We start from the raw sequence: 13,350 nt of genomic DNA on the forward strand, positions 1-13,350 counted from the left end.
TCCCCTGTATGATGAAGAGAGCCTCACTACATTAATTAGAGTTCGTACAAACATAAGCCCTAAGTGTTTTGATGCCTCCCAATTAATGACCCGTCAAGAAGACGGGAAGACTTATTGAATTGCAAAAAATACTGCCAATTTTAGGCAACGTCTCCTAGGAGAGTGTCCAGCAGGAGAACCATGGTTTTGTTTTGAACAAGTTAGTAACTCCAAAACACAAAAAGACATAATAAAAGAAAAACAAATGATAAAAACTCCTAAAAAGAATGAATTTGAAATTCCCACAGGGAAAAACTTATTCATAGATCTGGTAGAACAAATTAGCAAAGAATTGAACCTAACTAATTGCTGGGTATGCGGGAGTAAAAAAATGACTGAAATTTGGCCTTGGGAGGGTATAAGTTTGGGACCTTTAGAAATTTTAAAGTGGAAACAGACAACCCCTAATTTCCAAATGTTTGGACAAAGAGTGAAAGAGAAATGGGAACTAGAAGCAAAGGTAATTGGAGAGGAATGTATAATGAGAACAGGGGAAAAAATACACTACCCCTGTAGGGAAAATGGCTTGTAAGAGATACATAATTATAAAAGATTTAATCACCAGATGAGTCCCCCAAGAACCGAATAGGTACTAGTCAATTGAAAAAAAAGAAAAAGGCTGTATATATCATGAAGGATATAACCTGCATGAATGTGCAAGAAAAGGAGCAAACCCTTTTCAAGAAATAAAAGAAATTGCAAAATATTGGGAGAACCCAGAAAAAATAGAAGATAATTTTTGGGAAGCCCCTGACCATTTATTTTGGATATGTGGAGACATTGCCTATACCACACTACCTGGGAATTGGACAAAGAGTTGTACCATTGGTATAATTAAACCATCTTTCTTTCTACTTCCAAAAGAAGCAGGGTCAATATTAGGAATCCTCCTTTATGACAACCTTAGAAAAACAAACCAAACAAAAAGAGAAACTATTGACACGGGAAGTTCCCAAGTTTGGAAAAGGAAAATTTGGACCCCACAAGAGATCATAAAAATATACGGGCCAGCCACCTAGGCCCAAGATGGGTCTTAGGGATATCGTACCCCGATTTATCTGTTGAATCAAATCATTCGACTCCAAGCAGTACTCGAAGTTGTCTCAAACAACACCGCCCTAGCTCCTGACCATATCAGCACCCAATTGGCTCAAACCAGATCAGTAATCTATCAAATTCGACTAGTGGCAGACTATCTACTCGCTGATGAAGGAGGGATATGTGGGAAATTTAACTCATCAGAGTGTTGTTTGGAAATGGACGACAAGAGCTCGGTTATCAGAAACATTTCAAAAGAAATTCAGAAAATCACATATGTAGATGTTCAAGAGTGGACCCCATTAATAGATTCTAATTGGTGGGATAACTTCTTTTCATTCAAAAGGGGATGGTGGAAAAAATTGGGATTCCTGATAGTAACTGCTATCTCTAGCTTGTTATTTTTACCTTGTTTGCTCCCCTGGTCTTATTAAGATTATACGCTCCACCCTCCAAGCAGGTACTCAAATCTCAAAAACATTTGACCAAGAAAAAGCAAAAGTTATGGTAGTAAAAAGTCAAGAAAAAGAACAAAAAAATTGCAAAAAAGGCTTATGACCAATATCAAAAAGTAAGTAAATTCTATTTCAAAGAAGAGGAAAAAGTCACATGTTGATGCGGGCATAAGCCTAATCAAAAAGAAAGAGGGGGGACTGTGGGAAATAGAATTTAGAATACTCCCTTATGGTTAAGCATTCAATAAAGTTCTTTGTTGGCTTACTGAAATGCCACCAGTTTGTTGAACATTTAATGAAGTTCCTTGTTAGTTCACTGTTAGATTGTTAAGTTTGTTGTTATGTAACCAGTGTTTGTAACCTATTAAGTTTTATATGTTCTCCAGTAGTTCCTGTACCCTTCCCCCAGTCCTTGATTCCTACTTCCCCTATGTCGAGAGAGGCACTTCGGCTGCTCCCATAGAGACTTGCACACATCTACATATTTGAATGAAGGAGCTCCAGCAGTGAGCAATCACCCCTAACAATGAGCCAAAACAAAATAAAAGCCCAAAAGTGACCGCCCTAGAACAGGAACACATGAAGAACCTCCAGGCCCTCGGAACCCATTCCTCGGCCGCTCTCTGTGAGTTGACAGTGGAGTAGGAGAGTTAGCACCCCGAGTGTCTCAAGGACAAAGGAAGAACTTCGGCTTTTTAGCCCGACCCCTTTCTGCTCGGAGCCTTCCCAGAGACTCCTGCGAGGACGGAAGGCCCAGCTCTGCCTGCTCGTCAGACAGAACTGAAGACCCCTCCTCCAACGCGCTGTCTTGGGACAGCGGAGGTGTACACACGCACCCCTAAGCCCCCTCCCCTGGCTGTTCTTAATAAAGGCCATTTTTCAAAAGAAGAAGGTCTCCTGGCCCTATTTATAACACTTGCATGTGTTTAAAAAGAGACTGCATGTGGCACTCGATGCCATGATCTAGTTGAGGTGTTGGGGCTGGGTTGGACTCAATGATCTTGAAGGTCTCTTCCAACCTACACATTCTGTGATTCCGTGATCTCAGCCTGTCGGCCATTGCCGCGCGCTCCCCGAGCCCACAGCGCCCCCTGCAGGCGCGGGGGAATCCCCGCACCCGCCCTGCCCGCCGGGAGCCACCAGCGCCCCCAATGGCCGTGACCGGAACTGTGCCCGGGGAAAGGGCCCCAGGCCGAGAAGGGTCACGGGGCTCCTGGGGCTGTTTGCTGGTAATGCCAGAGCTGGTGCTGTGTGTTTGCCTCGTTACACACACCAGTAAAGAACTGTTGTTCCTATTTCATATCTTTGCTTGAGAGCCCTTTGACTTCAAGAAGGAAGGAGTTTACACTTTCCATTCCAATGGAGGCCTCTGCCTTCCTTAGCAAACACCTGTCTTTCAATCCAAAACACCCAGATAAGTAACTTTCTAGAGGACTAGCTGAGTCTTTTCAATGGACACCCTTATATCCACTTAGTTCCAGAAAATATAAAAGATTAACAGTCCAGTTCTTGCAGTCTTCATGGGTTCTTGTTGCTATTAGCACATCATCAATGTACTGCTAAAGTGTAACCTTCCCCAAGTGAAGTGTCCAGCCTTCCAGTGCTTTAGCTAACAGATTTCCAAATATCGTGGGGCTATTTTTGAATCCTTGTGGCAATTCAATCCATGTAGGTTGTCTTTTTGTCCCAGTTTTGGGGGTTTCCTATTGAAAGGCAAAAATTTCCTAACTGCCTTTAGCTAATGGCAGACAAAAGAAAGCATCTTTTAGATCTAAAACTAAAAACTACACCCAGTCACTCTGTAATTATTTAAGTGAAGTACAAGGATTGGACACTATGGATGCAGTGTTTTTGGTATTGTGTTTATTGCCCTTAGGTGTCCAATAGTTCAAAATGAAAATTCAATTGTTATTATCAACCCAATTTTCATTAGTCACTGCCCCCTCCCCAGCCCCAAATCTGAGGAATCAGTGTTTTTTGATGCAGGGATGCTTGACATTCCTAGAAAACAAACAAACTTTCTAGTAAAATATGCCTGGTGAAACAAATTGTTAATTACATTAACTTCATTAAATTACGTTCAGGTGGAGCTTTAACTTTTATTCTGTGAAGTGCTTTTTTTTAAACTAATTGTTCTCTACACCAATGTGTGTGTCAAGTCCACTCTAGGAGTAGGGAGGTGACTAACAAATTAACCAAGGAAGGATAACAAAATATTTTCTCTGAAAGTTTTTCTATAGCCCCCACAGAGGAAGATGCAAGATAAATACTAGGCTTGTATAGAGCTACAACACCATCCCCACAAGGCAGCAGCTGTAGAACTGGCCTCAGGATTAGAATCTGCCACTTCTGCTTTTCCACAACAAACCACACATAGACTGGTGGGGGTGTTCTCCACCAGATAGGAACTGCAGAGTTGGCTTCAGGACTGAAACCTGCCAATTCTGGCTTTTCACAACAAAACTCATATAAACTCATGGGTGTGAGTCTTCTTCAAACCAGAAGCCTTTTTACTCCACCCAAAACCCTATGTAGAAAAAGGAATTAAATCCCCAAATCCATTTTCTACAATTTCCATGATTCTTTCCGAGAAAGATGTGTTCAAGCTTCAAAGCCTGTAGAAGAAACCACAATTTCCACAACTCCTTGAAGAATCAAAGTTATTTTTGACAATTTTCTCCCTTAGGGATAAAATTTAAGATGGATCTAGAGGCCTGTGTGTTTACTAGGAAACACACCTCCTCTTAATTGTGACCCAGCTTAAAAGTTAATAAGGGCTCCAGTGTGGTGCATCCCTGGTATAGTGGGGAGCCCCTGACAGTCCTAACAATCCATCTCCATTATCCTCTGGACTCCCTTCTCCTGAGGATCCAGCTGTCTCTGTGGACAGTCCCACTTCCAGTGTCCCTACAGATTTCTTCCTAGCTGCTCTTTGGGTTGGTTCTCTCCTGCCGAGGAGAGAATGCTACTGCCACATCCTTGTGGCAGACTCTGTCTCCTCTATCCCCGAGGGATGCCCCTTGGACCTTCTAGTTTATTCCTCCAGGGCTGTAAAAATTCTGCCATCACATTTGCTTTTGCTTTCTCCTTTTCCTTATCCCTTTTTACATACCCTTGCTCTATCTTTCTAAACAGTTCATCAGGGACTTATCCTGTCCTTCCTCTAGTTTCCCCCACCACTGCCTGTGGATACTCATTTTCCCATAGCACAAATACTTAAAAGAAAATCCTAATCTTTCTAGATACAATCTGCATTTCCCGGATATTCCTTCCTTCTTGTGCTCACGCTTCTTATCACACACCGTATACCAGAGCCGGTCTCTGTCCTGCCGCAGTGTCCAAACACGGCTCCACCCCCACCGGCGCTCCGGCCAGCAGCATCACAGGCAGCCGGGGCATCCCGCAACCTCACGGGGGCCGACGGCCACTGCCGCCCCTGCCCGGGGGTGGTGGGATCAGGCACTGCCTGACACTGAGCCCTGCCTGCCCCACAGCCCCCACAGGCTCCCAGCCCATGGTCCCAGTCCTGCACCTCTGTGCCCGGTCCTGCTGCTCCTTGCCTCAACCGTATCTCTCCACACTCTCCTTGAACCTATTATTTTCCAACATGCCAACACTATCTGTCCATGATCCCATTGTCTTCCCTGTCTACTCCTCTCTCTCCTTTCTCTTTTCTCTTTCTGCCACATAATCCTAACTTTATACCTTTTACGTGTTTTCTCCCAATTTTCTTCCTAAATCTCCCAACTCCGAGGAACCAACTCCCCACTTTCACACACTAAGGTAACAGCAGATGCTCCTTGTAATTCTCTTCTTATCTTACCTACTCTCCCCTCACTTTAGCATTATCTCCTCCTTCATTATCTGTCTCGTTATTTATCCCTGCTCTTTCTAGTCTAATATTAAGATTGCTGTCCCAGCAGTTTGGACACCACTTACTCCTTTTAGTGCATGTACAGTGCACTTTCTCTGGCAATTGGCACATGCGCACACATGGGCAAACCTCACAACTATTCTTACACACTAAAAATGGGATTTCAAAAGTATCTGGGATGAAATTAGGTGGAATTACATCAGAAAAATGTGGGGGGTCTGGGTGTTCCCAGTCAAGAGCTAAGATTCTCCCTTGCCAAACATATGACCCATCGACATTAAGATAACAAGGGCTAACACCAAACCATCAATCCCCACAACTTGTACTCATTCACTCATTATCACTTGCTTTGTTTTTCTCTGGCCCTTCCCATCACTGGGTTAGGGAACCACAGACAGAGCTCAGCACTTGCTTTGTGCCTGTAGCATGTCTCTTTCACTCCCACTCAAACATAATACCACAAGAAAACAGCTGTGGGGACTCTGACCGCTGGGGGCCTCTAATCCCAACCCTGGGGACCTCTAACCCCTTTATTCCTTAAAGGTACCTTTCCTTTTGCCCGGGAATGATTTTGGGAGACCCCAGTCTCCTCAGGGTTTTCAGCCCACCCTCAGGGCTGGACGTCTCATGAGTATTATTTAGTTTAGTCAGAGAGCAAATACCCTAATTTGGTGCAGATGGCCCTTGTCTACCCCCGCCAAGAGCCAAAGGACTGAACTCCCCCGGAAAATTCAGGGTCACAACTGGGAAGTCTGCTTACCCCTGGATCTGGCAGTCAGACAGAGAGTGTCCCATTGATTTGCCAGTTGACTGACTCCAACACTGAGCCAGGAGTCACCTCAGAGACTGACTCAGTGAGGTGGGTATTTGCTTTATTTGGTGCCAGGTATGTGGGAGATCACTTCGCCTAACACACGCGCTCAGCACTTTACACACCACCATTTATGGATAAATTTCATGCATATTCAATACATTCCTTGGGATAGGAGTGGTTGTACAAATTACTTCCTGGAAGTCGTTCATATCATTAGCATAGCTGATACACAAATGCAGTGTATTCTGGTGGGTGCTCTGAGGAAGGCTCCCAGTCTTCCTCAGGGGTCATTCTGATGAAGGCCAGCAGTCTTCCTCAGTTTGCACTTTTCACCTATCTTTCTGAAGCATGGGCAGTCCTTCATCCACGGTTTCTGCACCAGTTTCTACAGGTTCTGCTCCTCTTAACAAGGTGCATTCTGTTTCTCTTACTTTGACAAGGTCAAGGCACATCCTGCTTCTTAGGCTTGTCATTAATATTTGCTGACTCTTAATACTTAGGTCATGCTTACATGAGCTAAGATCAACTCCTTTCAACTCCAGCAGCAAATAAATGGGAAGGTAGAAGGGTGATTGTGATGAAGATGTTTTTGACTTCATCCTTCAAGACCACTGACCCAATTCAAGAGAAGAATTGCACACTGTGAAGGACTAATAGCCTCATTTTAATACAGAGCGGGAATGGGAGGTGCTGAGGTTACGCATACATATAGTATGGAAGACTTTGGGAAATAACTAGAGGACAAAGAACTTCGCACGGTGCTGTCCTGGACTAGGAGAATACCCCTGTGCAGCCCGCCAGCGTCCTAATAAACATACCACTTTCTAACTTTAACTAGTTAGAGAGTCCTCGTCCATGATCATATTGGTTTTAGTGATTTATCTGGTGAGGCAGGCAGGAGAGTGCTCTGCTGGGCTGGCAGACCAGCTTGGGTGGTGGACCCAGGGGGAAGAGGGGGTTCTGCTGCCCAGACTGTTCATCCAGCTGCAGACAGGGACTCCTGGCTGCTACAACTCGGGACAAAACGGTATGTTTAAAATTGAAAAAAACTGAAACAGCTTGGAACAGTGACCTTGATGCGTACAGACGGTCAGGAGAGGCCGCTGGTAAGCCATGGGAGGCATCCCAGCACAGCCTGTGCCTGTGCAGTGTGTCTGCTCGCTGCTGTTGGGCTGCCGCCAGAGGGGGATTTTTGCCATTCGTTGTGCTATAAAAGGCTCAGTTTGCTAGCAATTTGGGGCCAGCAGTTCTGAAGGCAAATCCTTGGTTATGGTTGCTATGCTGTTGTAAATGTGTCCCGACTCTGAGACTGGCTGTGAGGGAGATTGTTGAGACATGCTGTTAGTACAAAGTGATTGAGGAGTTTGAACCCGCAGTTCCTTTTTCGGGCAGCTGAAACAGCCAGGAAAAAACGAGGCATATGGGGAACATGCTTAAAGCGCTTGATAGTGTTGTGCGTTTTGTGAATCCTTCATTTTTTTTCTCCGATAAAAAGGCACCCTTCCTCGCTGCGATTGCGGCCTGTGCGTACTTTGGCTACGGGGGGACGGCATTCACTGTAACACCCGGTGTTCACGCTAAAAGGGTCCGGGTTGTGAGAGACCATAAGGATGGCATTTGCTCTTTGGGTTTTTCTGCCTGTGGAATTTGAGATACAGAGGTTGGGTGCTTTAGTATAGTGTTTTTGTAAGTGTTTCCTGCGGGAATAATAAGACTGTGATATTAGCTTGTGTGAAAAAATACTAGCGGTTGTGTGTAAGTGATCATCATTGTAGAGCTGTGCTGTATTTCTGAAGCAACACTGCCATTTCGTGTCAGAAGGTCTAAGTGCAGCACATACTGAGTGTGAAGGAGTAAAAGTGCTGTGTAGAAAGAGTTGATCAGTTTCTGGGAGCTAAAGTGTAGACGTTTTTGAAGAAGATTAGGAACAGACAAAGGACAGGACCAGCTTGGCAATGAAGAGTAGAAGTCTTTCGTGAGAGCTTAGTTGTGATTTTAGGCACTGAGATTGTTTGTAGGTTGCTAGAACTATAATAAGGGTAGTTTCTGTCTGAGAATTCAACCTGACCAAACGGATAGAGGGAATTCCTTTACCTCAGTAGCTTGGGCTCAACTCGTAAGAGTTTGTGAATTCAGTAAACTGGTGGATAGACAGAGTAAATTAGAATATATTTATAAGGTTTATATCAAACATCTGCTGGAAATTTGGTGGCTCTGGATTGGGAGCAACAGGCTGTAGAGAATTTAGAAAGTCAAGAAAGAGTGAATGGAATAGCTTGTGTTTGTGAGAATTTTCATTAATCGTAGCTTTTGGTGCACATAGAGGTTGGCACCGTGCATGGGTGCTGTTGCAGTGTAAGATTCATGCAAGGTGCTATTATTGTTCTTCTGCTAACCAGTACAAAGAGTGTGCCCAGTGCTGGCAGCTCCCTGGTCGAGCTGATTTAGAACCAAAGATTTAAAGCTGTGGAAAGTCTCACTTAGTATGTGAGCTGTGGGCTGTGCGGAAGAAGACTGGGAAAGGACTGTAAAGACCTGTGAAGCTAAGTTTGGGTGGAAGTGAGACAAGAAGCAAAAGAGGAGATAATAAGTGTTAGAGTAGAGCGTTGGTTTTGTTAAAGGGAGGAGGACTGATGGGAACTAACCAGAGTAAGGAGATCCCTAAAATTAGTCCTTTAGGATGCAGTTTGACACACAGAACTAGTGGGTTATGGTGGTACAGAAAACAAAAAAGCTCTTGTTAAGTTTTGTACACAGTGGTGGCCACTTTACAAGCTTGAAGAAATTGTCAGATGGCCACCAGCCAGGACTTTAGATTATGAGACCCTGTTACAGCTTATGCTTTTCTTGAGATGGGAGCAGAAGTGGGAAGAAGTGACACATGCTGATGTGTTTTCCTCCCTCCAGAACGACCCTGAGTCACAGATGGATTATGGAATTAGGGCCCCCTCTAACCCCTTGGGTTTGGCCCTTGAAAAACACAGTAAGGCCAGTAGAGGAAAACCTAAATGATACTGTAGTACATGCTCCATAAATCAATGCTGCACACACCCTGACAAGGTTTATCCAGCTGAGTCACTAGAGCAAGTTAGGGGATTTATTTAAACCACCCCCTAGAAGGGAAGGGAGGGCTAAAAGAAGAAGCAAATTAGAGATGGTTATTAACCTCAACTACTGCTTTACCCTTCACTTCTGTAAAAGAGCCAACTCCAGTTTCTATTTCAACTTCAGATCTTATCCCACCTCCCACTTTGATTTTGATCTCAACTCCAGTTTATATTCCATGCCCCACTCCAATCAAAGCTATTTCTATTTCAACTCCAGCTCCAGTTTTAAACACAGTTGAATCAACTCTGATTTCTATTCAACTCCAGCTCCAGCTTCTATTCTATCCCTGACTTTGACCACTCCATTTACTGCTGAATCTCTCCCACTGCCCAGCCGTGACAGTGAGGAAGAAAAGCCCTCTCTGAAGGGTCCTACAACATCCCAGACCTGGGAAAAAAGCAAGAAAATTATACAAACACCTTTAAGGGAGGCAGTAAGTCCTGAAGGGAAAACAATGTTAGTTAAAATTCCTTTTTCTACAATGGATTTAGAAGGTTGGGAAAAGATTTCTAAATGTTATCAAAGCAACCCAATAGGTGTTGCAAAGAAATTAATGATTAAACAGCATCAATCTGACTGCTCAGATCTCCAGCTGTTGTTGGATGCCTTAACAGAGACAGAAAAACAATTGGTTGTAAAAGTAGCTGGGGGTTTAGCAGAAGATGCTTGTAGAATAACACAGAGGAGAATCAAAGATCTCTTTCCTCTTCAGGACCCACACTGGGGTCCTAATGATGATAAGGATATGGGAAAATTAGAGGATTATCAAGAATTTATAGTGAAGGGCTTGGAAAGGGCAATTCCTGAAACAATAAACTAGTTAGCCCTATAAGCAATTAAGCAAGGTCCCTCTGAAACACCTTCTGAATTTTTAGGACATTTGCAAGATGCAATGCATCACCATACAAGATTCCGATTAGATTTAGATCCTGAGTCTGAGGAAGAGACACAACAACTAGTGGGTTAATTTCTAGGACAATCTACAGGGGACATTAGACACAAACTTCAGAAGATACGGCGTCCAGCAGCTCAGGATTTGGAGACTTTGCTAGAAGAATTGTGGAGAGGTTTTAGCAACCAAGAAGAAGGGTGCAAACAAGGCATGAGAAAACTAGTAGCAGTAGTAAGGGAAGAAGAAAAAGGGAGATGTAGACAAGGGCCACCAAGGCAGGAGCCACCCCAGCTAGGGAAAGACCAATGTGCATTCTGCAAAAAAAATGGACCCCAGAAAAGCCAGTGCCCAGAATGAAGAAAAAGGCAATGATCAAAGAAGAGGAGATCGAAAAGAGGAGGCCATGATTGCTCATGTTAAGGAAGATTGAGGTGGACCGGAGAGTCTTACCCTAGGAACCCCTCTGGTTATAATGAAACTAAGGAACAAAGGAAAAGAAATGGAATTTTTGATAGACACAGGGGCTACATATTTAAAGTTAAATAAAGCTTTAATAGCAACAACAGATGATTATGTCACAGTAAAGGAGGAAAGTGGCCAATCTGAAAGAGCTTATTTTTGTAGGCCACTGAAATATAAACTTGGGAAACAATGGGGAATTCAGAAGTTTTTATATATGCCTAATGCTCTGTTAGGCACTCAGCACTTGTGGGTAGAGATTTGTTGGAACAACTAGAGGGAAAAATAATATTTAAAAATGGAGAGATTATTTTGGAGGTTAAGGGCCAACAATATGTGAAATTGTTAAGCCTGATGTTAATAGCCAGTAAGACTAAAGTTGAAAGTGAAGATGAGATTCACAGGAAAATAACAGATCAGGTATTTCCTGGGGTGTGGGCTTGTAACATAGCAGGGAGAGCAAAGAATGCACGCCCAATGCAACTTAAGCTTAAAGAAGGTAAACAGCCAGATAGAGTTAAACAATATCCCTTAAAGAAGGAAGACAGAGAAGGGATTAGCCCAGTGATTGAAAAATTTTTGCAGATAGGGCTATTAAAAGAGTGTCAGTCTGAATTTAATACTACTTTTTTTACCTGTTAAAAAGCTTGATGGATCATACCGAATCGTACAAGATTTAAGAGCTCTTAATAAGATAACTTAGGATTTATATGCAGTGGTTGCCAACCCCTACATTTTGTTAACCTGTTTAACACCTGAACTATCATGGTTTACTGTTTTATATTTAAAAGATGCTTTAATTTGCCTTCCTCTCTATGAGCCTAGCCAGAAAATTTTTGCATTTGAATGGGAAAACCCCAAAACTGGATGCAAAACTCAGCTCTCATGGTGAGTTTTACTCCAAGGATTTAAGAACTCCCCTACAACATTTGGAGAACAACTTGCAAAAGATCTGGAATCCTGGGAATTCCCATCAGGAGAAGGACAGCTGTTACAATAAGTGGACAACCTCCTGATAGCTGCCAAAACTCAAGACACATGTGGAATGGATGGTAAGACTCCTAAACTTTTTGGGTCTACAAGGGTATTAAGTATCCCAGAAGAAAGCCTAGATGGTGAGGCAAACAGTTACTTACCTGGGCTACAAGGGCACTGCTAGACAAAGAACCTTAGGGAAGGATTGCAAGGAAGCAATATGCCAGACCCCAAAACCCCAAAGAGAGAGTAAAGGAACTGAGAATCTTTTTGGGCATGACAAGGTTCCGTAGACTGTGGATTTACAATTATGGGCCAGTAGTCAAACCCCTGTATGCTTTAGTTACAGAAGGAAACAGAGACCCTCAATGCACGAAAGAAGCAACGTGAGCCTTCGAACAGCTAAAGAAGGCCCTCATGTCCACTCCAGCCCTGGGACTTCCAGACGCAAGTAAGCCATTCTTTCAGTTTTCTCACAAAAAGAGAGTTTCTGGGTTCTGGGAAATGTATGACCTTTTGTTCAATATCTAAAATCAAGACATTTTCACCCAGGAGGAACCTCTGCTGATCAGAGAACCAGCAAAACCACCACAGGGAATTTTATCTTCAGATTTTTTAATCCTCTTTGTAAGTAGTGAGTACTTTGGAAAAGGGCAGTCTGTGACAAAGGTTCAGTCAGGACCCTCAACCATTTTGATGTACGTGCCAGGATCCCTGAATTAAAGCATCCCAGAAACTCCAGAAAGCCCTGAAACAAAATATGAGAGCATGATACACTGTCAGGAGTTCATCTTTTGTAAGTGAAGGATTTCTGCGAATATTTGGAATGGAAATGATCCAAGAAAATGGAACCATGGGAACTGATGATTTACAAGTTGGTTCCTTGCTCTGTGAGTATGGAACTGAATTTGGTCTGCACACCACTTTCGTGGAAAGAAAATAGTGCATCCTGACTTATCAGATGTGAAATATTTAATCATGAAAACATCCACACTCTGGTAGAAAATGACTTGTAAAATCACAGTTAGTAACTTCTTAATTAAAAAAGGCTTACTCTTTTTTTAGCAAGTGAGTACATCAAATGCTAAGTTTTTGATTGGGTGAATGAATTACTTCCAAGAGCCATCAGCTCTTGGGGATGGGTCCTATTCAGGGCCAGGTGTTGGACTTGAGATTCTAGTGGATCCCTTCCAACTTCAATCCCTTCAATCCCTTCTGTGATTCCTGTGAATTATGTTACACTAAATAATTTTAGTGTTAATAATTGTTAAATTTGTCATAAGTTAAAGTTAAATGTAAAAACTAGGTCTATTTTATTGGGACAAATAAAGAATTGCTGGTTTTATACAAACTAGGGAGAATAAATACACATTTCAGTGGGTTTAGCATGTTAGAGATCCATCTTGGCTTTAAAGAGATACACTGAACCTCTAGATATATAAAACCTTAATGCCTGCTTGTTTAAACTGATTTAATATAACAAATCAATAATTTATTGCCAGAAGACAAGTATTGGTTTCTGCAGATTCTCTGTTTCTCCTACATGTGTTTGTATACATGGCTATAGTGTAATCTCCAGCATTGTTCCATTTTTTTATATATGCTTGTATCCCTTCTCTTTCGTATACACATGCAGAAGCATTTACCTCTGTGTGCACAGGTTTACATCTCAGAAATGACCCTTCCTTCATTTCTG

The 13,350-nt window shown here is 42.8% G+C and overlaps 1 long non-coding RNA gene across 1 annotated transcript; it reads left to right on the plus strand.

Annotated features, from left to right (window-relative positions):
* The first annotated feature begins 7,119 nt into the window (after positions 1-7,119).
* On the plus strand, positions 7,120-12,110 carry LOC310923148. Its single transcript, XR_014592550.1, has 3 exons — positions 7,120-7,247; positions 11,471-11,731; positions 11,998-12,110. It is a non-coding gene; the product is annotated as an uncharacterized lncRNA (long non-coding RNA).
* Positions 12,111-13,350: the final 1,240 nt, after the last annotated feature.

The sequence above is a fragment of the Zosterops lateralis genome (genome assembly GCF_965231275.1).
Source record: "Zosterops lateralis genome assembly, chromosome: Z".
Lineage (NCBI taxonomy): Eukaryota > Metazoa > Chordata > Aves > Passeriformes > Zosteropidae > Zosterops > Zosterops lateralis.